Raw genomic sequence first — 23,457 nt, forward strand, 5'->3', positions numbered from 1 at the left:
AGACGGAAGAGCTGCTAAGTGGAGTGGGAAGAAAAACCTCTTCCTCTCTTTTGCAATTTCATTTCGATTATTGCACACAGCACTTCAGTAGACATTCATTCCACAGACACCTGCATCCTTCACTCGACTAAAAAGCCGTTACTGTTTCATTTTCAAATAGGCCCAAATGGAGGGAATTAGGGTTAAAAGAAGTGAAGTTCCATACAGCCTGCGAGTGCCAGGACAGAGCTTGGAGACCAAGACTCTGTCCCAGCACCCCAAGAAGCTCAGTGGTGGGCGGGGTTGCGGGGGGGTCGGAGGAAGGTGGGGGAGGCGACTCGACTGGTTTGCTAGCGGCTGGAGAGCCGAGATCGCGCCCACCACCAGGGGGTTTGGGGCCGCGGTCCCTTTAAGGCCGGGCGAGTGAGCTCAGCCTCCCGTTCGCCGCCCCGCCCTCCCCGGCGGCGCGCTCAGTGCGCAGGCGCGCCGCGGCGGCACTCGGCTGGGCCCGGGACGCGCCGGCCAGCGGCGAGACTTCGGGGCCGCGGTGCTGTTTGCCTGCCTCGCTCTCCCAGTCCGGCTGCCGCGCGTCGCCCGCACACGCCGCCGCCATGGGCTCCTGAGGTACCCTGCGCTGGAGGCCCCGAGGTTGGGGGAGGTAGCCGAGGGCTCTCGGGAGCGGAGGGGCTGCTCCGATCTGGAGGGGCCCGTTCGGGGGGTCGTCCCCGCGGGTCGCCGTGGCCGCAGGTCCTCAGGCGGGAAAGGGGACGGAGGCGGCTGTCTTGGCAGCGGAGGGAGGGGGCGTCTGCGGCCCCGCCGGCCTAGCCCTGCGCCTTCTCCCCGCCCTGCGAGGTCGCGGGGCCGCCCGTGGGTGTGCCCTGGCCCCCTCCTCGCCAACGTGGCGGGGCCCGCGCCTGGAGTGTAATCGGACCTGCCCGTGGGGGTGGCTCGGGGAAGAGGGGAGGCGGACTGGACAGGCCTTTTGCAAGTGGGATTGTGTGCGCCTGGTGGGTGTGCTGGCGCCTGGCACGACCGAGTGAGTGGGGGAGCTCCTGTGCTGGGGTGGGGGGGCGGGCGCGTGGGGCGAGCTGTGATCTGGGATGGTGGCTGGCCTGGCAAGGCCTCCCGGGAATGCGTGCATGAAGGTGTACACGGCTTGCATACAGGTCTGCAGTCTGGAGGGTCACCAGCAGGGACCTGGGGCTCCAAGGATGTTTTCTTGGGAAAGGACCCCCGAGACTGGTTTAGGGTGTGTGCATGCCTGCCCTAGGTTTCCTCCCTGGACTAGCTGCTGGGGTCTAGTGCTGATGGACTCCAGGCCAAGGCTAGAGGATAGGGTTGAGAGGTGGACATGAGTATCAGTTCCCAACTCATATATGCCCTCTGGAGTTGTGTAAGCCCAGGCATCACACACACACACACACACACCCAGGGCACTGTGGGACTAAGCAGGTGTTTGCACGGCTGATACCTGCGAGTGAGGCAAAGGCCATGTATTATTTATCTGACTGCTTGGTGCTTTATGTAAGGAAAGAAGCAGCAATCAGTGCCCTGGAGGCCCTTGTGCCGCGGAGGCAGCCAGGCAAACAAGCTCACACACCTGCCGAGGAGGCACAGGTCTCAGAGGTGTGACTCCTTCACAGGTTACCTGTGCAGTGTCCCTTCCTATCTCCCTTTTCGGTGTGCTGGAGGGTGCTGTGTGTGTGTGTGTGTGTGTGTATCAGAGCTTGGACTGTGGGTGGGAGGGGCCCTGCAGTCAGGCCTGCGTGCGCATTTTATCAGGCTTTGAACATGGAACACATGGTGCCTCTGGGATTCGGGACCTCTTGGGTCGGTGGGGGAATCCAACTTAAAACCAAGTAGTCACAATGATGTGAAAGATATAAAACAATAGAGGAAATGCAGAGTAGGTTCAGTGCTGGGGGAGGGGGCACATGGCCAGCAGAAAGGGCTCCAACATGAGGTGGGAAGGTGCAGAGAGAGCTGAGCTGAAATGGAAGGGTAACTAGCATTCCTCTGATGCTATGGTGCTTTCCATGTGTGTTTCCCCAGTTAGTTCTCTCTGAGGCTGTGAGAATACAGAACTGTTTGTTATCCCTCTTTACAAATGTGGAAAGCGAGACCCAGAGGGAGCACGTGACTCCTTGTCCATGTATGTGGGAGGCCCGGATGGAGTGGTCCATGAACCAGCGCCACTCTCTTGCTGCCAGGTTTTGCTGCCTTGTAACTTACCTAGAGGGACTTCCTAGGTGGCTGAGGGGTAAAGAATCCGCCTGCTAATACAAAAGATGTGGGTTTGATTTCTGGGTCGGGAAGATCCCCTGGAGTATGAAATGGCAATGCACTCCAGTATTCTTGCCTGGGAAAATCCCATGGATGGAGGAGCCTGGCGGGCTATAGTCCATAGGGTCACAAAGAGTCGGACCGGACTTAGCAACTGAGCACGCACAGCTTACTGAGCATCTACTATGTGCCAGGCACTATGCTAGGGGCACAGGGGTTTAAAGATGAATGGGACCTGGTGCCTGGTCTCTGAGGGCTTCTGGTCTGCTGGGAGATGGGCGTAGATAGTGACCTCAATCCAGACATGAGGCCCTGATAGCTAGTGTGCGAGGGGAAGTCACCGTTAGCGCCCTCCAGGAACCTCAGGCGACCTGGTTCTTTTGTGCAGCCTAAGGGGGGATGTGTTGTCAGTTGCTCCAACATGGTAGTAGTGGGTTATACCAGGAACCCCATCTAAAGGTCACCAAGAGGGTGAGAAGAAGAGCTTCAAGGCAGAATGGGTGCAAGTGATCTTGTCCTAGTTTGCTGGGGTTGGCCGAGTTCTGCGGAGCTTGGGCTTCTGTCTGGAGGCTGTTTTCTCCTCTGCCTTTGAGGTTTTGCTCCTGGTTCCTGGTGGGCCGGCCGTGCTCTTTTCCCCGAGAGGGGCTCCATGCTATTTCCAGTCCCTGCTGTGCTCATTTCTCCCTGTGAATTCCCTGGAGTGGAAGCAGCCTGGGAAGGCAGAGGACAGCCCTTCATTGTTTTGAAACCAAGTAACTGTGAATGCCCTCCTCACTCTGCTGGGCCTGGAGACTGGGGATTTGGTGTGTGAGCTGTGGAAGCAGCTGGGCCCTGGAAAAGCTCTGGGGGAGGGGGTCTGCCGTTGAACCCTCATAGGTGGTGAGCACTTGCTAAAGACCTACTGTGTGCCCAGCACTGTGCTGAGTCGTGGGTTGTGTCTCTTGCGAGGCAGTGGTTGGCTGAGGCTGTCCACCGGGTAACAGATACATGACAGACAGTGCTCTGCTTGTGGTGAAGACAGAGGGCCCTAGCGGAGCCAGAGGACAATAGGAACAACAGCTCGTTTATTAAGCACTTACTGTGTGCCAGGCACAGTTCAAAGTGCTTTCGTGAATTACTGCCTTTCATCCCCCACCACCCAGTTAGGTGGGGACAGTTTTCTCCACGTTTTTCAGAGGAGGCAGCCTAGGAGGGTAAAGCTGTACTGGTTGGGGAGCTTACCCTGGAGCCCACGCTCTTCCCCACTAACCGTGGGGTATGCCAGGCCTGGAAGGACAGGGATGCTCTGCCCAAGGAGAGGGAGAGGGCCTTGCAGGCAGAGGGAGCCTCTGGGCAGAGGCGCAAAGGCCTGAAATACCTCACCTCCCAGACATGGCTGCAAGGGCCCGGGGCCTGAAAACCTTTGAAGGCCCTGCTAAGGAGTTCAGACTTGACCCCAGAGTGGCCAGCAGGGAGTCCTGAAGGTTTCAAAAAGGAAGTGACATCCTCAACTGCATATTCCAGAGCAGTATGTTGGTGCCTCTCCCCCTTGCTTCCTTCCTGCAGGTAACTCCAAGGACACTGGGCTTTTCTTCCTTTTGCTTTCCCTCAGGTCAGTGGCATCCTTTTGGTCCCTGTGGCCTTTCCCTTCTGTTCTTCCAGCAGCTTCTGGTCTTGACAGCCCTGTGTGACGCAGGACGGGCCTCTGGAGCCCACTGCTGTCATGGTGGTTCTGGCCTGGCCACTGTGGCTGGTGGTGGGGGTGGCTCTCTGAGCTGGAACTTTGGTTCTTCCTGGCTGTTCTGGGCCTGGCAGGTCCTCCCTGACTTTTCACCCTGAGGATCTGGACTAAGTGGGCAGCCCCTTTCCCCATCTTGCATCCTCCAGGCCCCCACGCTCATGAGTGCTATAAATACAGGCAGGGGTGGGGCTAGGGACATAGCGGGAAGTGGGGATAGAGAGCTGGGCTTAACTGCTCGATCCCACTTGTGGGTTCACAGAGGGCATGCCTGCCCTAGCCGCCTGCTTTGCTGGGTGTTGAGTAGCCAGCTGAGTGCCCCAGCCTGTCCCGCCCTGCAGGGCTGAAAGACTAAGGGTCTTTGCACAGGATGTCCGGTGAAGCACAGCAGAGGGGGTCCACATCAGCATGGGAACCCATGGGTGTAGGTCGTGGGGGGAGGAGTCAGAGATGACTTTTGAGTGGAGTGCCTTGGGAGAGGAGGCTGAGGATTCAGAAACGGGACAGAAATGGTCACTGGGAACACAGGGCCAAGAAGCGCCCCTTGGGGTCCGGGGAGAGAGGGAGGTCAGCCAAGCCTTCTGGAGAGAGAATTGAGAGCTGAGGTTCAATCTTCACTCTCATTAGCTGCGTGGCCTCGGACAAGTTGCTGACTGGGTTCTAATTCCCATTCTTTAGAAATAGGGGGAGATGATGCAATTGCCTTCATCTGTGAAAGGGCAGGAGTGAGAGCGCAGCCGTCACATGCCGATGGTGTTCTAATGTCTGCGTGGAGTTACCACAGCTCTTGGCCCATAGTACGTGCTCAGTGAACAGTGGCTTTTATTATTACCTTCCAAGCTGTTTCGCTTATTCAGGAAAGAGCTGTTGCACACCTGTGTGTCAGTGCAGGGAGCCGAGTATCCATCTGGGAAGAGAACCGCTCCAGGTGTCATGGGTACTCTGAGGGAACGTTGGGGCATTCCTGCCTGGGCAGGCACTTCTCTGACCAGGTAACATATAAGCTGTCACCTGGTGTATATGGAAGCAGGTTCCAGGCAGAGGGAACAGCATATGCAGAGCAAAGGTCTGAGTTCTTTGTCTGCAAAACTATTTGGCATCAGGGTTCAGCACATAGTAGGCCCTCGGTTAATGTTAATTGAATGTGATCTTCTTGGCTCCAAGAGGACAGGAAGGGGAAGAAGTACAGTGTGAAGGGCCCAGGAGAGAAGATTTGGATGGTCCCCAAGTTTCAGGTTATCTCATGTTCCCTCCCCATCTTGTCTCCCTCTGCCAAGTGGCCTGCAGTTCAGGTACCTTAATTCAGAGCAGTTAAGCTGCTGGGTTGTCATCAGGGACTCAGGCTTGGCCCCCACTTTGCCCAAGTCCTGGGAGGGGCGGCACTGGAATTAGGCAGCACTTGTTCGCATTCCTGTTTGCTGCTGTTTTGGTGCATCTGAAACCCTATGCCAGGGCAGAACTTACAAGGGTAACACGGGCCTGCCTCTGTCTCGTTGGTCATTTTTCCAGTTTGGAGTTAATGGTGGCTCAGTGTCTGGCATGATTCCTTGCACAGAGTAGGTGCTGAAATAGTTTTTGACCAAACAAGCCAACACTTGGATGGCTTAATATCATTGCCACTCAGAATAAAGCTAGAATTGTTCTTGAGAAGTGACAGGTCAGAACAACATTGTTTATTAGGACTGAGCTTATATCAAAAATCGACAGGTACATTAGACAGCCTTGGGTCTGCCCAAGGGCAGGCTCTGTCTGATGGCCTGGAGGTCTCGGGCCTGGGCTGGGAGGCAGGAAGTCCCACAGTCACCTCCTTTTCCTTCTCTTCTGGGGCGGAAACCAGAGAGGGAAGATCCCACCCAGAAAGCCTTTGTGCCTAACCTGCGTCACTTCCAGCTTTACTGTGTTTTTATAAAGTCACACACGACGAAATGAGCGTTTCACGGAAAGCTTGTGATGTTTCAGCCTATGGAAAACAATAGGCATCTCTGCTTTTGAAAATAGTACTTGTTGGTTATAGTAAATTTGGAGCACAGAAGAGAGTGGAGGGTAAGAATAAACATCACCCCGGATTTCCAATAACCAAGAAATAGTCACTGTGGAAAAGTGGCATAATCCTCCTAGGCATAATCCTGCGTTATCTCATTGTTCATATCACGGTGGGGCACAGGCCTTTACCCATGCCATGAAAAAGGTAGCCGTCGATGTGAAAGGATCGGAAAGGGGCTGAAGCAGTGCCTCCTAGTGCTTTGTGTCATGCTTTCTGTGGGAAAGACGGGGTCCCCACCCTGTTTGCTGGATGGCCCTACGGTGTGAGGAGCAGGCGGAACACTGCCCAGAGTCAGAGAGCCTGGTGCTGACCTCGGTGCAGTCACTTGCCCTCCAGTGGGGCTGCTCGTCACCTGCTGGCTGCCACAGGGCCCAGAAGAGGTCCTAGGTTAGAAAACCGTGAACTTCCTCCCACCCCCCAGAGGAGGGGCCTGGTTTCTGTTTTGGAGGGAGAAGCCGTCTTCATCGTCACATGAAGATGGCTGGAGAAGGGGTGTGTGTGTGTGCGTTTTCTTTTCCAACCTGAAGTGTGTTTGGCGATCTTCCGGAAGACTTCAGTCTCCTGGTTGGGGAGCCATGAACTGTGGGCCCTGTAACTTCTGGCCAAGGGTGGTCCCAGGATGGCTGTCCCCCACCCTCACCTCAAGGCAGGGGGTGGCGAGAGACCTCTAGAAGGTACCATGTCTGTCACCCTGAAAGGGATTTTCAGATCTGACAGCCTCCGCATCGGGAGTGAAATGTGTGTGGAGGTTGGTACCTTTATTTTTCTCCTACTGTAGCCCCTGTGGGCAGCCTGCACCCAGGGAGGCCCTGTTCTTCTGGCAGGTGGCTGGGTACCTCCATCCTGCTGGGCAGGGCTGTTCACCAAAGCCCTCTGGGTCATCACTTACAGGAAAGCTCCAGGCGAAAATAACTAACCCCACGGCGGCGGCTGCTGTAGCTGCTGGCAGAGCTCTTGGTCTCTATGTCTCTAGCAGCTGTGTATTTTATTTCCATCTAGAATGAACAGAGAACCTGAGATTCCACAAGTAGTCGTTTCGGGTGCCTGCAGGCACAGTGATAGGTGTTAAGGGATGTGTGTGAAGAAATAAATATTAATCAATGTTCTTATATTAATTAGTACTAATATTCCTAATCCTCACTGGGATTGGTGTAAGGCTTTGCAGTTTGTGAATGACTTTTCACAAATAACATTTCATTTAATCCTCCCAAAGGCCCTGGCATCTTGGAAATTTTGCGCCCATTTTGTAGACGGATAGACTGAGGCTCAGAAGGGTGAATTTGCCTAAGAAACTGCGAAAGGAAGCACCCAGGTTTTCAGTTTCAAATCCTGTGCCCTCGCTGCTCTGAGTGGCCTCCAGCACAGCCATGGCCCCCAGAGAGCCTGCAGTCCCACTGGGAAGCCTGGCAGGTGGAATTGCCTCTCAGACTTGGAAAGCGTGTTAATAGAGAATCTGGTTGAAGCTGTGGGGGCCCCAGGAGGCAGCCCTATGCTCTGCCTGCCGGTGAGCTGAGGAGCTGAGACTCCCCAGAAAGAGGGCAGCTGAGCCGGGGCTCTGATGGACAGTGGCAGTGGGCAGGTGGAGGAGCCGAAGAAGGCTTTGCAGGTAGGGGGGCCACCCGGAGCACAGGCCCAGGCCGGTGAGTGGAGGAGCGGAGGGAGTGAGCTCGTCTGGAACAGCAGGTGTCAGGGCATCACTTCCAGGAAGAGAAGTGTGTCTCCCTGTGAGTTGGTTGGTGGGTTTTAAACAAATAGTATGTATGAAAGTCTGGACTTGACAAGGTGGTACGTATTTGCTTCACAAAGAAAGGTTGATTCACAGGGCAGTGGTTACAAAAGTGTTAACAGCCATAACCTCCGTGCATCTGAGTATGATTTGATTTGCAGGAGGCCCTGGCCATCCAGTCTGCTGGAGCAAGAGCACAGGCTGGGAACGGGGAAGGCTGGCGAGCCTTCTGCCCCTCGAATGCTGCCTTTGGTTTGCCAAGAGGTATCTCCCACTCGACTGGGGCAGAAGACCACTTCTTCCATTTGCAGTTCTGGGTCGTTGAGCAGGATTTGTGGGAGTGGGAGGGAGCCCCACCCTGCCCGCTGCGTGTACCCAGCTGTCCTATCTCACAGGGAGGACGTGAGGCATCCAGAGGCCCGCCTCCGTCCTCTGCCGGCCGCCACTTGATGAGCGAGGGTTGGGTGGCCGTGGCTGTTACGTAACAGGTCTGATGGATGCAGCAGTGAATGGAATGGAGCCTGAATGTGTCATGCAGGGCTGAGGTGTCCCTCCAGCTCATGCAGGTGCGTGTCACTGGATCAGGATGGCCAGACTGAAAGCACCCCGCCTTCCCGGGCTCTGCACTCCCACCCCTCCCCACCAGGCCTTCTTCGTGGTCTGCCCGCCCCTCCCCTGGCACCTTTGCCCAGAGAGACCAATTAAAGCCAGGTGTCGTGGTGACTGCGTCTTCGTCCGCACTCCCACTGGCCCTGGAACCAGAGCCTGTCTGTGCCAGGAAGGGCCGAGGGGTTGAGCAGGTCTGGCCCTTCACTCACAGGTGAGGAAATGCGAGTTTGTGGACCAGGGCACTAGCAAACCAGGGCCGCTCCAGGTCTAGAGCCATCTCCTGAACCAGTGCTCTCTGCTGAAAACGGGGCTTTACTTTCTCTTCATCTGGATGTCCGTGGGACTACCTGTTGTCAGTATTTTCCTCAATAATTCGGCTTCTTTCTTGGATGAGCAATTAAAATGTATCCTGCGTCTCCAGCAATGTTTTTAAAATTACAGATGCTTGAGGCTCTCACCCCGCAGTTGCACTTCTAGGAATTTACCCTACAGATGAAATTCCACATGTACAAAGTGACTGCAGTTAGTCACAGCTGCCTCTTTTTTAATAGCACAAGGTTGGAAGCAACCTGAAAGTCCATCCGCAGAGGGCCAGGAACAAATTATGGTCCATCCACACCATGGACCACTGTGCAGCCGTGAAAAGTTAGATGGAGACTGCTTGCCATCCACAGATACAGAGCAATCACCAAATGGATTTCTGTGAACGAGGCAGGTGCAGGACGTGTGTGTCTGCTGTGCCTCCATCTGTGTGAAAGTGAAGGGAAGTGGAAAGTGCATTTGCTTCTGTGTGTGCTCAGGGTCTCTAGGGGTTCACACAAAGTCGGTGACTGGGGTGCCTCTGGGGTCGAGGTGGTGCCCAGGAGCTGTTCACTGGAGACCCCTCATACCTTTTGAGTGCCGATTCATGTGACTATGTGACTTTTTCAAAAACTTAAAATGAATACAATTAAATAAACAAGAAGCACAGGAAATGTATCCTCACCTCTTGCCAATGCAGGAAGGCCAAGGCTACCCTGTCAAGGAGCAGCGTCCTCACTCAGGCCCTTGTTGTAGTTGCTATAGTCGTGGCCAACTCTTTGCGACCCCACGGACTGCAGCACACCAGGCTTCCCTGTCCTTCACTATCTCCCAGAGTTTGTTCAGAGTCATGTCCATTGAGTCAGTGATGCCATCCAACCATCTCATCTTCTGTCCCCCGCTTTTCCTCCTGCCCTCAATTTTTCCCAGCATTGGGGTCTTTTCCAATGAGTCAGCTCTTCACAACAGGTAGCTAAAGTATTGGAACTTCAGCTTCAGTATCGCCTTCCCAGTGAATATTCAGGGTTGATTTCCTTAGGATTGACTGGTTTGTTCTCCTTGCTGTCCAAGGGAGCCCCTGACCATCAGGTTAATCAAGAATGCAAGCTTGGGTCTCACGAAGGGGACCAGACGTGGAAGTTTGGGTGTTTCTTGGGAGGTCTGGCCCCTAGCCCCAGCCCTGGAGAAATGGAGCCCCCTCCCTCTGGTCCCTCTGAAGCACCGCTGTTGTCTAGCTTGGTATTTAAATCCCTGCTCTGATATGTTTGTTTTCTGACCCCTGAAATCTTCAGGGGTTCCCCCTCTGACACATGAATGAAGTCCCTGCCCCAGGCCCTGCTTACTGGGCCCCTGGCTGAGCCACACTTGACTGGGCGCCCTTTCCTCCAGGTGCCTCCTCGCCTGCCCACCTCCGTGCTGTTGGTCACGCCATTCCCTCTGCCTGCCTGCCTCTCCCTCCCAGGCGGTCTCCATGTGCCCAAATCCTATCTACCTCTGAAGGCCCAGCTCAGTTTCCACCTCCCTCTGCCCTCTGACCTCCTCCGTTTCTTTATCTCTTCTCTCCACTGGCACTTAAGCCTTTTACATTGTGTCCTAGGTGTCTGATTCCCCACTGGGCTGCAGATTCCTTTAGGGCCAAGTCCACTTCACAGCCCCTGTTTTGTTAGATGTTTGCACTTTTGATAGAGGGGGTGAGTGGTGGCTGCCCTCTTCGTGGTGGGATCAGGAGCCGAGGCGGGGCAGGGCCCGTTTCTCATCTGTGAACCGTGGTGCCTGGCACAGGGTGGGCGCAGCCTCGCGGCAGGAATAACATATCTCACGGCCCAGTGCTCTGTGTGCATTCTTTCCCTGATCCTCGCAAGGACCCAGGAAATGCTGTGCTTTCCACTGTGGTTTCCCCGTAGGCTGAAGAAGCAGAGCAAACGTCGGGTCCAGGTCACACGGTGAGAAGCAGGATCGGACACAGGTCTGGCTGCCTCCAAAACTCCTGCATTGGATCAGTTTTTTCTACCCCTTTCCCTGACTCAGCAGTGATGCCAGCAATCCCTTGGCCAACTCGCATCACCTGCCCCACTGGTCACGGGCAACCTTGCATTGTTATTTGAGTGTATTAATATCTTCTTCCCTACTGGACTGTGAGCTCTTAAGGGCTAGAGCCTTGCTTGAGATACCCTTTGGACTTAGCACACAGAAGGTGCTTGAAGGTGTATGTTCATTAACCTGCTATAGTAAAGTACACGGGTAAGTGTACAGTGCGATGATTTTTACATCTGTAAATACCCGTGTAAACCACTGTCCAGCTCAAGCTGCAGAACATTCCCAACCTCTCCCTGGGGCTCCCTGGGGCCTCCTCCGGGTCAAAACCTCTGAGGGAACCACTGCTCATACCTCACCACTATTGACTGGATCTGGCCTTCTTGAAAATGGAGTCATGTCTTTAGAAGAGTCACCCAGGTTGTGTTGAGCAGTCCTTGCTCACTGTGGCATGAAAGTCCACGCTGTTTCAATATACAGTTGGTCCTTGAACATGGCTTTGAACTATGTGGGTCCACTTACCCATGGACTTTTTTTCAATAAATGTGCTCACAGTGCTGCCTGATCCATGGTTGGTTGAATCTACAGATGTGGATGCAAAGGGCTGACTGTAAGTTATGTGTGGATTTTCCACGCCCGAGGGCTGGAGCCCCTCACTCACTGTTCATGGACCACTGTTTATTCACTCTGAGGTTGGGCATTTGGTTTGTGTCCAGGTTTTGGGTGTTTTAAACAGGGCTGCTATGAAATGTCTTGTTCTTATCTGTGGGACACATGTGGATTCCTGTGGGGTGTGCACCCAGGGTGGAATGCTGGCTCAGCCCACTCAGTACGTACATGTTTTCATGAATGACCTTCAGGCTGGGATTTCTCACTGGGTACCCAGGGCTGAAACTGGACTTCTTGCCAGAGGAGTCCCAGGGGTCAGGGCAGGTTCAGGGGTCTCAGCTTCCACAGTCTGTTCTTCTGGGCCAGTGGGACTATTGAGGTTCAGGGTTTCTCATCCAAAGGGAACCCATTTGCTTAGGGCTGGATTGGGTTTAGCTGGCTGAAAAGGTGGTTTCGTTAGAGGGACACAGAGTCTAGTTAGAGAGGCTGAGCACTGGCCCATCTGTTCTCAGTTTGGGAGAAAACTGTAAGGGTCAAAATTTGGCCTGGTATGTATTGGAAAAAAACAAAACAAAACAAAACTTAATTACAAGGCTGAATTAAGTAAGCTCTTGCTGAAGGATTTTGGATTACTTTGTTCTCTTTCATTTCTGCACCTATCCCCTGTCCCTACCACCAAGTGAAGGATAGATACACGATTGGATGGTTTTTCTTTCCTGTTGAGAGATTCGTGGGAACTTGGCCCCAGGAGAAGAGGAACAGATGCGGAGCCACTGGAGTGGCCTTGGCTTGTCTGTGTTGATCCCAGCGGAGTGGGACCGAGAGACAGGACCCTGCCCCCTCTGGAGGGCATGTGATACTCTTTCCAGAGGCTAACCAGGCAGAACCGCCCAGCCCCTGGCTGCTCTTTCCCTCTAATCCCCTCTGGAGAAAGGCCAGGCTGAGGGCTGTTGACCTGCTCTGATGTGGCTCAGCCTCCCCCAAAAGGCAGCCACCCAGAAGTTCCCAGAGCAGATAGCCCCTGGAGACCGGAGGGCCCGTCATCCCCCCGGTGGCTGAAGTGGGAGCAGCGGCCAGTTCAGATTAACTGTGCTCAAATCAAGTGCTGCCTAGTGAGCTCTGCGAAGGTGAAAGTTTCTCCATGGATCTTAAAGAACTGAAATCCCTCCCGGGCTGTGTTAATATTCCAGAGATGTGCGGGTGAGCGCGTTGCCAGCCCAGCTTGGCTCATGGGTGTGTAGCAACCGTCCGAGCAAGCACTTTGTGGCTGCAGCTCAAAAGGGTTTGGATCAGAACCTATATGAATGAAAATATGACCTTGGAAGGTTTAAAACAGAGCCGACCACTGGAGACAGGACTGGCCCGGGTCTCAGAGACTGTTGGGTGGGTGCCTTCCCACCCTGGCCAAAGGAGGGAATGCCTGTGAAACGGGAGCAAATTGTCACAGATAACGCCATGCCCTCCTGACCCTGTCCTCGGTGCTGTGTAGTAACTTGTTGATTCCTTACAGTTCTCTCGAGCCTAAGTGTGGCTGCAGCCCCATCTTAGCACTGAGGAAGCTGCAGCAAGGAGAGGTTGTGTAACTTGCCCACAGACACAGAGTGAGTAGGTGATGGGGCTGGAAGTCAAGTCCTGCTGTCTGACTCCAGAGCTCACGGCTCTTTAACAGCCCTTGGAAATCCAGGGCCTGACAGGACGGCGCGGGCAGCGTGAGGAGCCTTTTACCAGGATTCTGTGGGCAGATGGCCTTCGCCCTCCAGACCCCTGTTTTCCTCATCTGTAAACTAGGCGTATTAAGTTTCCACTGCAGCTGCCACAAACTGCCAGCAACTTAGTGACTTAAAAGATGAATTTGTTATCTTTGGGTTTTGCAGTCAGAAGTCTGAAATGTATTTCATGGCTCTGAAGTCAAGGCGTTGGCAGGGCCCCGTTCCTTCTGAAGGCTCGAGGAGGGAGAATCTATTTCCTTGCCTTTTCCAGCTTCTAGAGGCCACTTGCATTCTTTGGCTCAGGGCCCTTCCTCCAGCTTCAAAGCCTTTATTTTCCCCTCTTGTAATGACCCTTGTGATTCTGTCTGGCCTACTCAGATAATCTGGGATAATCTCTTCATCTCAAGAGCCTTAATCACACCTGCAAGGTTCCTTTGGCCATTTAAGGTAAAGTGTTCACAAGTTCAGGTGAATATCTTTGGGATGCCATTGTTCAGCCGTCCACACAGGAAATCTGCAGGGGACACGAAACAGCGAGATAGCGCCCAAGCATGGAGTGAGATGATAGAGTAAAGTCTGGGTGAGACAGTAAAATACCTAAGTTCCAAGGCAGGTGGCTGAGTCTGGGGACTATACATAGCTCTGTAGCTTTTCTGGAAAAGGTGGGTGTCTTCAGAACAGGAATCAGCCAGAAGATGTCTTTCCCAGAGAAGGACGGGGTGGGGCTCTATTAGCAGCCGTGAGCGTCTGCGTCACTCCGGGTTGTTTGCTAAGCTGTGGCGTGGTTCATCAAACCTGCCAGGGCCTGGTTGAATTTGACTTGAGACCCTCCCATCTCCCTGTACGCTGATCCTGTGACCTCAGGTGCCCTTCTGGGGGCTGATAGGAGGCATGGAGGACATTCATAAACCAGCACTCCTCGCTTGTGTGCTGGGTTTGCCTGACCTTGTCCCCCCAGTCCCGGGCTTTCTGCACCTGCCAGGTGAGCTCTGCCCAATCTTGCGGCTTGCTGCTCCCCGAGGCCCTTCCAGAAGACCCTGTTACCCTACCAAGATGCTGCGACTCCAATCAAACCCACTCCACACGGCTGTCAGGAGTGCTTTGTCCACTGTAGAGTGCCACAGGCCATCTGTCAGTCAGGACGCAATGCCCCTCACCTGACAAGGTGTCCTGCTCTGGGTGCACCCGGGCTGAGTGTCCTTGTCACCATGTCCCCACAGCAATCATTCAGCAAGCACATTTCATCATGGTACTTAGTCCCTGCCCTCATGGAGCCCGACTCACAGGATGTTAAGGGAACAGATTTAATGCCAATTGTGGTAGATAATGGGAAAGGCCAGGGAGGACATGCCATGTACAAGCCGTAATGGTCCATAAAAGTTGACAGCTAAAAAGGCAGGAGGAGGGGGAGGTGGTAAAGATCCGGGGGCAGGTGGCACAGGAGAAGGTGTTGTTCCTGGGGGTTGGTACAGGGCTGGTGGGTGGTGTCATAGAATGTTAGAGTTGGAAGGAGTTGCAGAGCCCGAACATTCATTTGGTTTCCCCCGCCTTTATCCAGCCAAAGCCTGTTGAGTGCTGATCACATCCAGGCTCTGAGGTAGGTGCTAGAGATCAGAGCTGCACATGAGACATGGCCTCTGACCTGCACAAGCTTGCAGGCTGACTGGGAAGAAGACAAGAAAGAGTAAACCACCTTCCAGAGGTTCCTCAACCAGTGTCTCTGCACCAGGAGACCTTTAGCCCTGTTTTATTGGGAGCTTCCTTCTTTTGGAAGCAGCCAGAACATTTTGCTATCTTGTGCCAGTTGGTTCAAACATCCCTATCTTGGCAGGTTCTCACCTTCCTGTTGCTTACACCAGGTGGACTAAGTTCTGATGGAGCACTTGGGAAAAATCCCTTTGCCCTCAGTGACGTGGCCTCTCCACATTGGAAGACATGTGTGAGACAGTGTGACTCAGCCTCCATCCTTTGCCCTGGCCTATCCCTTCCTCCAGCCAAACGTCGAGGTCCTTCAGCAGAACTCTGAATGGCGAGGAAGGGACCAAGTGACAGAAAGCCGGCGGCCTGCATTATGTGGCTTAATGCCTGGCATTTATCAGTCATCTGATTGATCCTTCTCTTCCAGATCCCTGCTGTGTATCTGGTGCTATGCCAGGCCGAGAGATAGATGACTCAGGTGTGGGGAGACGGGAACATTGTCGGAACAAACCTCATGGAGACAGCTGGGAGGGAGTGAGCCGGCCCTTACGGAGGCTGTGATGCTGAGGATGGCTCGTGAGTGAAAGTGGTCACTTGCCACAAGGACCAGGGCTGAGAGGAGGGTGTGTTGGGACAGGGGCCAGGCCACATGTAGAGGGACCCTGTGTTGCCAGCACTCAAGGAGGAGGCAGGGAGGGAGGCTGGGGCTTGGCTGCCAAGGGCTCTGGACCTCTGCATCCCACCATCAAAGCCTAATGTATTCTCAGAGAATTTCAGATCAGGAGGAGGGATGTGGGCATTTTTGAAGATAAGTGAAAAAATAAACCACACTTGATTCCTGCTTCCCGGAGCATCACCTCCCTGAAGTGTTGGAGGATGGTCCAGGGCCGTGTCCCTTCTCCTCCTTTCTGGAATCCAGAACGCTTGAAATCCCAAAGGTTCTTCCTAAGTCTGCAGCAAGCTAATTTTGTGGCAAAAATCTGACCTGAATTGATGCGAGACTAATTATGGTCTTTAAAAATATCTCACCTTTCTCTGTGGAAATACTATGTGTTTGATTTGAGGGTGCCACCCAGACCCCTCTAGGAGTGTTACCATGTAACAGCACCATGCACGTGTGCTAAAGTCGTTCCAGTCGTGTCCGGCGGGAGTCCAGAGGGTCGCGAAGAGTCGGACACGACTGGAGCGGCTTCGCTTTCACTTTTCACTTTCATGCATTAGAGAAGGAAATGGCAACCCACTCTCCAATGGGCTGCTGTCTGTGGGGTCGCACAGGGTCAGACACAACTGAACTGAAACGACTTAGCGACAGACTGTAGCCCACCAGGCTCCTCTGTCCGTGGGATTCTCCAGGCAAGAATACTGAAGTGGACTGCCCTTTCCTCCTCCAGGTGATATTCCCAACCCAAGGATTGAACCCAGGTCTCTTCTGTCTACTGCACTGGGAGATGGGTTCTTTACCATTAGTGCCACCTAGGAAGTTCATAGAAAGAAAAAGAAAGTGAAGTCTGACTCTTTGTGACCCCATGGACTGTAGCCTACCAGGCTCCTCTGTCCATGGAATTTTCCAGGCAAGGGTACTGAAGTAGGTTGCCATTTCCTTCTCCAGGGGATCTTCCCAACCCAGGGATCTAACCTGGGTCTCCCACATTGCAGGCAGATGCTTTACTGTCTGAGCCACCAGGGAACCCCATACAGCACCACAGTTCAGTTCAGTTCAGTCACTCAGTCGTGTCCAACTCTTTGTGACCCCATGAACCGCAGCACACCAGGAGTCCACGTCCGTCACCAACTCCCGAGTCCACCCAAACCCATGTCCATTGAGTTGGTGATGCCATCCAACCAATACAGCACCACAATCCTTCCTTAAATCTGAACAGCTCTTGAGTTGGTAAACTCTTTGGCCCAAGGGTCCTGCTTACAGCATGGTGCACCCAGAAAACCAGTTCGGTCACCTTCCCAGGCACTGCTGGGTAGCGGCACAGAGATTCCAGCCCGGCTTCCCTGACTCAGAGCCTACGACCGAGTGCAGCAGGGGCAGGCGAATAAGGCCCACGTTTGGAGCCGCCTTGCTGCTAGAGGGCTGCCGGAAGAGAGAGGCAGGACCAGGCCTTGACTGTGCTTTCATTCTGGTTCAGCCTGGGACTGAGGCAAACAGGAAGACAGAAGCAGAGAGACTGAAGAGAAAGTTAGGAGCCATGTCAGTGACTGGCTTTTCCCACTGCTTATAGCATCACTCCAGACTTTCTTTACTCTCATGTCCCTATCAGTAAAAGAACTTTGGGGGCATGTGTCCCCATTATATGGATACTGCTGTAGTTATTATATACTTGTATTTTCTTATTGTTACATTGCGAACTTTGGAGAAAGAAATGGCAACCCACTCCAGTATTCTTGCCTGGAGAATTCCATGGACAGAGGAGCCTGGTGGGCTACAGTCCATGGGGTCGCAAAGAATCGGACACGACTGAGTGACTAACACACACACACACACATTGCGAGCCTAGTCACTCAATTGAGTGCCATCTCCTCTTGCAGGGAATCTTCCCAACCCAGGAATTGAACCCGGGTCTCCTGCATCTTCTGTGTTGGCAGGCAGATTCTTTACTGCTGAGCCACTGGGGAAGCCAGTGTTTACACAAAAACTTAAAGATACACTGTTACAATACATGTATCATAAAACCTACACTAAAACTGGAAATCAGAAGATGAGTTAAAGATGTAATGATTTTTAAAAATTGTTAGTAGTTCAAAAACCTTCTGGCTTCATGTACTTATTTTTGGAAACTGTGCCCTGATGTTGTGGGAGAGACCAGTTTGTTTAGTTACTTTGTTTTAATGGCTGCCCTCCCTGAAAAAGATCCCTGCCTGGGACACGTAGCTGCACACAGAGAAAACGCATCACTGGCTTGTTTTCTAAATCGGGTTACTCATTTTTCCATCCCGTGCACGCGTATGCAGAGCATTTGTTGAAATTTGGCTAGTACATTTCCATCCTCCCCGAGGCCAATCAGATGTTCCTGTAAACTAAATGGAAGGTATTTTAAAGTTCTTAACGCATGAGTCCAAAACCCACTCAGATGCTTTGGAAATTTTTAAACAGATTAGAAAATTCTGTTACATAGGCTTTTAGGAGCTCAGATATGAGCATTTTTTTAAGTTTCAGCATATTGTTTTGGGTGACATACTCTTGTAACAGGAGAAGTGTTTTATATATATACTTTTCTGGAAACCTCTGCCCTAACTGAGGTTTCTTTTAAAGAGCAGTTCCTTTCTCATTGACTGTGAGAACAAGCCTTTCCTGTGAGGGACATGTTAAACATGATTAAAGATGTTATTAGGCTTCCCTGGTGACTCAATGGTAAAGAATCCGCCTGCTAACGCAGGAGATGCGGGTTTGATCCCTGGGTCAAGAAGATCCCCAGGAGAAGGAAATGGCAACTGACTCCAGTATTCTTGCCTGGGAAATCTCAAGGACAGAGGAGCCAGGCAAGCTACAGTCCATGGGGTCACAAGAGTCAGACATGACTTAGCCATTAAAATAGCACCAAAAGATGTTTTTGAAACATCCTTGGGAAGCATATCTCTGACAGCCAATGGTCACAGGGGAAAATGGGCAAGTAGAACTTTTTTTTTTTGGTTAAAGAAAGATGTGTTGAGGTCAGTGATAAGGTTTGACAAATCTTTTTGATTGTGTTTCTACAAGATAACCGGTAAATCTCTGATAGAGACGCTTTCCTGAGTCAGCGCCCATCTCATTACAGATTTGGTAGGAAGTTCTCCTGTTCTGTGGTCGGAAACTTTATTATGAAAAGTGTCTAACGCAGAGAAGTAGAGCGCCTAGTAGACTATGTTTCTACCTGCCAGTCACTCAGCTGCAACAGTTAGTGACATCTGGCAGCCTTGTTGGCATCTGTCTCTTTCCCCCTTTCCAAAGAGCAAAATCCCAGCTGTCATGTTCTTTTTCATCCTGAAGTAGTTCAGTATGCATCTCTACTTGATAAGGACCTTTTAAAACCTTTTAAATTTTGAAATAATTATAGGCTCATAGGAAGTTGCAAAAATAGTACATAAAACCCCATGTACCCTTCCTCCGCCAAGGCTAACATCTCAAAATTGCTGTAGGCCAATATCAAAACCAGGATGTGGACATTAGTATAGTACTGTTTTTTGAAAAAAAATTATTTATTTGGCCGTGCTGGGTCTTAGTTGCAGCATGTGAAATCTTTAGTTGAGCTGTGAAAACTCCTAGTTGCTTCATGTGGGATCTAGTGCCCTGACCAGAGATTGGAACCTGGGGCCGGTGCCTTGGGAGCGTGGAGTCAGCCACTGGACCGCCAGGGAAGTCCCTATGGTACTGTTAACTAGACAACAGTTGTTGTTTAGGCACTAAATCGTGTCTGACTCTACATGCACTGTAGCCCACCAGGCTCCTCTGTCCATGGGATTTCCCAGGCAAGAATACTGGAGTGGGTTGTCATTTCCTTCTCCAGGGCATCTTCCCAACGCAGGGATCAAACCTGCATCCTGCACTGCAGGCGGATTCTTGACTGCTGAGCCACCAGGGCAGCCCAACTAGACAGCGGAGGACAGGCCTTGCTCAGTTTTGACTGTTTTCTTGTGTGTGTCCTTTTTTGGGGTTTTCACGTGTAGTCTCATGTAGCCACCACCACTGCAAGATACAAAGTGTCTCTCCGCCTGGAGGGACCTCCTGAGTTTCCCTCTGTGTATATGTGCGCCCACTTTACTTGCTGCCTCGGCCAACCACTGACCTGTTCTCCGTCTTTATAGATTTGTGGTCTTGAGTATGTTATATAAACGGAACCAGGCAGTATGCGACATTTTGAGACTGGCTGTTTTCACCAAACAGTACCTCGGGATCTGTTTAGACTCCTGCCTGTGTCAATAGTTTGCTCCTCTTTGTTGCTGAGTGGCGTGCCACGGTCTGGATGCACCAAAAGTTTAACCTTTCACCTGTAGAAGGATATCTGGATTGTTTCCATGTTTCCATGACAGTTACAAAGGCAGCTACTGCGAACATTTTGTGTATAGGTTTTTGTGTGAATGTACATTTTCATTTCTCTAGGATAAATGTCTAAGAGTGATTACTGAGTTGTATGGTAAGTGCGTGTTAGTTTTATAAGAAACTGCCAGACTCTCTTCCAGAGCGGTTCTACCTTCTCATACTGCCTCCAGGAATGTGTGTTGTGAGCCAGTTTCTTTGCATCCTCACCTATGTTTGATGTCACTATTTCATATTTATATGTGGGTAGTGATAACTTTGTTGTGGTTTTAGTTTGCATTTTCCTAATTGCTAATGTTGAACAGCCATTTACATGTTGGCCATGCTCCTTCTCGTGTGAAGCATCTGTTTGTATCTTTTGTGAATTTTCTGACTGAATTGTTTGGGGTTTTTTTTGTTGTTGTTTTTTTTAACTGTTGTGCTTTGAGCATTCTTGCTATATTTTATATTCCAGATGCTGGTTATTTGTTGGATATGTGGCTCAAAGATATTTTATTCTGCTCTGTGGCTTGTCTTTTCATCCTGTTCACATAATCACAGCATGAAAGTTTTTACTTTTTTGTGACGTCCAGTTAGTTTTTCCTTTTAGAGGGTCATGCTTTTGGCGTTAAGTCTAAGAACGCTGCACCTAGCCCTGTGTTTCAAAGATTTCCTCATGTGTCTTCTAAAAGGTTTGTAGTCTTATATTTTGCATTTTTAAAAATGATTTATTATTTTATTTTTGACGGCACTGAATTTTTGTTGCTTCTCATGTGGGCTTTCTGTAGTCAAGGGGAGCGGGGGCTACTGTTTGTCAAGGTGCCTGGGCCTCTCCTTGTGGTTTTTCTTGTGGAGCATGAACTCCAGGTGTACACACTTCAGTAGTTGCCCTTGGCCTCTAGAGTAAGGCTAGTTGTGGTGCGTGGGCTTAGTTGCTCTGTGGCATATGGGATCTTCCTGGACAAGGGATCGAACCCATGCCCCCTGCATTGGCAGGTGGATTCCTATCCACTGAGACACCAGCTAAGTCCCTACATTTTGCATTTAAATCCATGATCATGGTGTAGAGTTTAGGTTAAGATTCTTTTTTTTTCGTCTCTGGATATCCAGTTGTTCTAGCTAGTACTATTTATTGAAATGATTATTCTTCCTCCATTGATAAACGCTTTTATTTTTGCAAAGCTAAAGTGGGCTTCCAAAGTGGCTCAGCAGTGAAGAACCCACCTGCCAATACAGAAGATGCAGGTTCGATCCCTGCATTGGGAAGATCCCCTGGAGGAGGAAATGGCAATCCATACCCGTATTCCTGCCTGGAGAATCCCATGGACAGAAGAGCCTGGTGGTCTATGGTCCATAGGGTCACAAAGAGTTGGACCTGACTGGAGCGACTTAGCACACGCACCTAACAAAATCGGCAGGAATTCTCGTATGCTATCTATTTCAAAGATGTCTTCTTCTATTTTTAATTTATTTTTTATTTCCTTTAACTTCTTATTTTATATTGGAGTATAACCAATTAACAATGTTGTGATAGTTTCAGGTGGACATCAAAGAGACTCGGTCATACATACACACGTATCCATAAAGATATCTTTTTAAATCACTGGTTTGTTAACAGAAACTCAACAAAGTCCACACGTTGCATTTAGTTGTAATATCTCCTTGGCCTCTTGTTCTATTACTGCCCCTCAGCCACCTTTGTTTATAAGCCATTGATTCCTGGGAGAAACCAGGTCCTTTGTCCTGTAGATGGTCCCATGGTCTGGCTTTGCTGCTGCTTCCTCATGGTATCATTTCATCTGTTGTGCTGCCCTCTGTATCTCCTGTATAGTGGTGGTTAGTTCTAGGGACTTGCTTTGATTCCAGTTCACTTTTGGGGTGAGGGTCCTTCCTAGATGATGTCGTGTGTGTTCTGCGTAGCCCATGCCCCTCTTCAGAGATGTTGACCTTGACTGTGGCCTGTTCCATCCCTTATCAGATTCCCCAGTAGCCTCACCCAGTGGTTTTATCATCCACTGATGATCCATATCTGTGTCCATTGTTTGTATTCGGAGTTGCAAAATAGTCATTTTTTGGTTGCATTCTGTCTCCCTTTACTAATGTGACTTGTGTAAAGTGGAAACTCCCCTGACAATGATGTCGTTACCCTCAAATATTACAGATGAAGCAACTGAAGCTCTGAGACATGAAGTCGAGCTTGCAGGCGGTGGAGTCCAGTAGGAACTCGGCTTGGTGACCTCACAGCTGGAGCTTGGGTGTGCTCCTTGGAGCTCTGCCCAAAGCCCCTGCCACTTTGAAGCCTTTCCCTAGCCTTTGCCAAGGCGGTTGGTGCTTCTTCAGGGCTCCCTGGGTAGTGGGCACTCCCTTGTGCAATGTGGTGGGGGCAGGCCTCCAGGTTCCCCAGTCACGTAGAGCAGGCATGTAGAGGAGCCATGAGTCCTTGAACCTGCTCTTCCATGCCCAGCACAGTGTCCAGAGGCCTCAGGTCGTGTTTGCTGGAAAGATGACTCCAGTGTCTCCCCTCAGGCTCTCTACATGACCCTGGCAGTTTAATTTCAGTCGATTAAGAACATACAGGGCACCTGCCAGAGCTGAGGTTCTGAGCTCCATCTGTGTGTCTGCCCCCCTCTGGTGTGTGTGGGCTGTGTGGAGAAAAGGCAGCTATCGGGGTCCTTTCCCCTGGGGAGCAAAACCCCCCACTTCTCCCAGTTCTGAGGTGTCACCAGGCCAGCATCCTGCTCGCTTGTGGGATCCAGGCAGGCAGAGGTCCTTTCCAGGAAGGTGCCTGTCCCATGTGTGAAAAGATGGGACCCAGTGCCCACCCCTTGCCACCAGCGCCCACACTCTGTGAAGTTTGCGGGGTTTAGCGCCATGAGCTGCCCAGGGCCCCGGAAGCAGGGCGACCCCTGAGAGCCGCCTTCACTTGCCTCTCTCGGTGCCGGGGACCCTGCGCCTGTAAGTCAGAACACTGCCTGAAGTATTTGGGGGTTATTACGAAAATCCTAGAGTTATTTGGTGGTACCCCCAGAAGTATTTTGGGGGTTATTATGAAAAGTCCTCGAGTTGTTTGGTGGTACCCCTGGAAGCTGTAAAAACCCAGTTTCACATTGTTCTCCTCATCTCTAAGATGCAGACAGTCCTACTTACTTCAGAGTTGCTGTGAGAAAAGGCATGAGATCATGTGGGGGGAAATGGTTTGTAAACAGTGAGGGCCGCCTGAGAACGAAGTCAGTGGTCTGTAAATCACGGGGCCCCAGCACGAGACATGGTCAGAAACGTGGCCGGCGTGGGTCAGGCCGCAGGAGCGCCTGCCGAGGCCGCGGCTTCCTCTCCTGGGAAGTACCTCCCTCCCCTTCCTGCTAGGAGTCAGGGCCCTGGTGAGACGGCCGTGACCCCCGTCCTGGAAGGGGGCTCTGGAGCCCGCGGGGGCAGCTCATCCACGGCCCCCCGTTGGTAGACAGTAGGCATCTGGAACATATTCTACTGAAGTCCTGGGTCTGATGTGGGGGCAAGTCACTCACCCTCTGAGTGGACTTCTTGGGAACTAGATGACCTACATAAGGAGAGCACTCAAGGGAGAGGAAGCAAAGCCCAGCAGGAAACCAGCCACACTGAATAGATGCCCTAGCGGGTCACCCCTTAGCGGGGCCAGAGCTCAGCGGTTACCCCGTCTCGGGAGGTCTATGCACAGTCCCGTCAGCACCGCTGTTAGTGAGGACAAAACAGCCTTTGACACACCCAGCCCTT

At 51.8% G+C, this 23,457-nt stretch overlaps 1 protein-coding gene across 3 annotated transcripts in view; it reads left to right on the forward strand.

The window, feature by feature from the left end:
- The first annotated feature begins 431 nt into the window (after positions 1–431).
- The window catches only part of TMEM184B (transmembrane protein 184B), a 50,298-nt gene continuing 27,272 nt past the window's right edge, over positions 432–23,457 (forward strand). For 2 of the 3 annotated variants that reach the window (XM_055566919.1, XM_055566933.1), the window contains exon 1: positions 432–603. The gene's annotated coding sequence lies outside the window, so the exon portion shown is untranslated. Of the gene's footprint in view, positions 604–15,165; positions 15,285–23,457 lie in introns of those variants that run through there. The other variant, XM_055566929.1, reaches the window with a different exon arrangement.

This window comes from Bubalus kerabau, chromosome 1 (assembly GCF_029407905.1).
Source record: "Bubalus kerabau isolate K-KA32 ecotype Philippines breed swamp buffalo chromosome 1, PCC_UOA_SB_1v2, whole genome shotgun sequence".
Classification (NCBI taxonomy): Eukaryota; Metazoa; Chordata; class Mammalia; order Artiodactyla; family Bovidae; genus Bubalus; species Bubalus kerabau.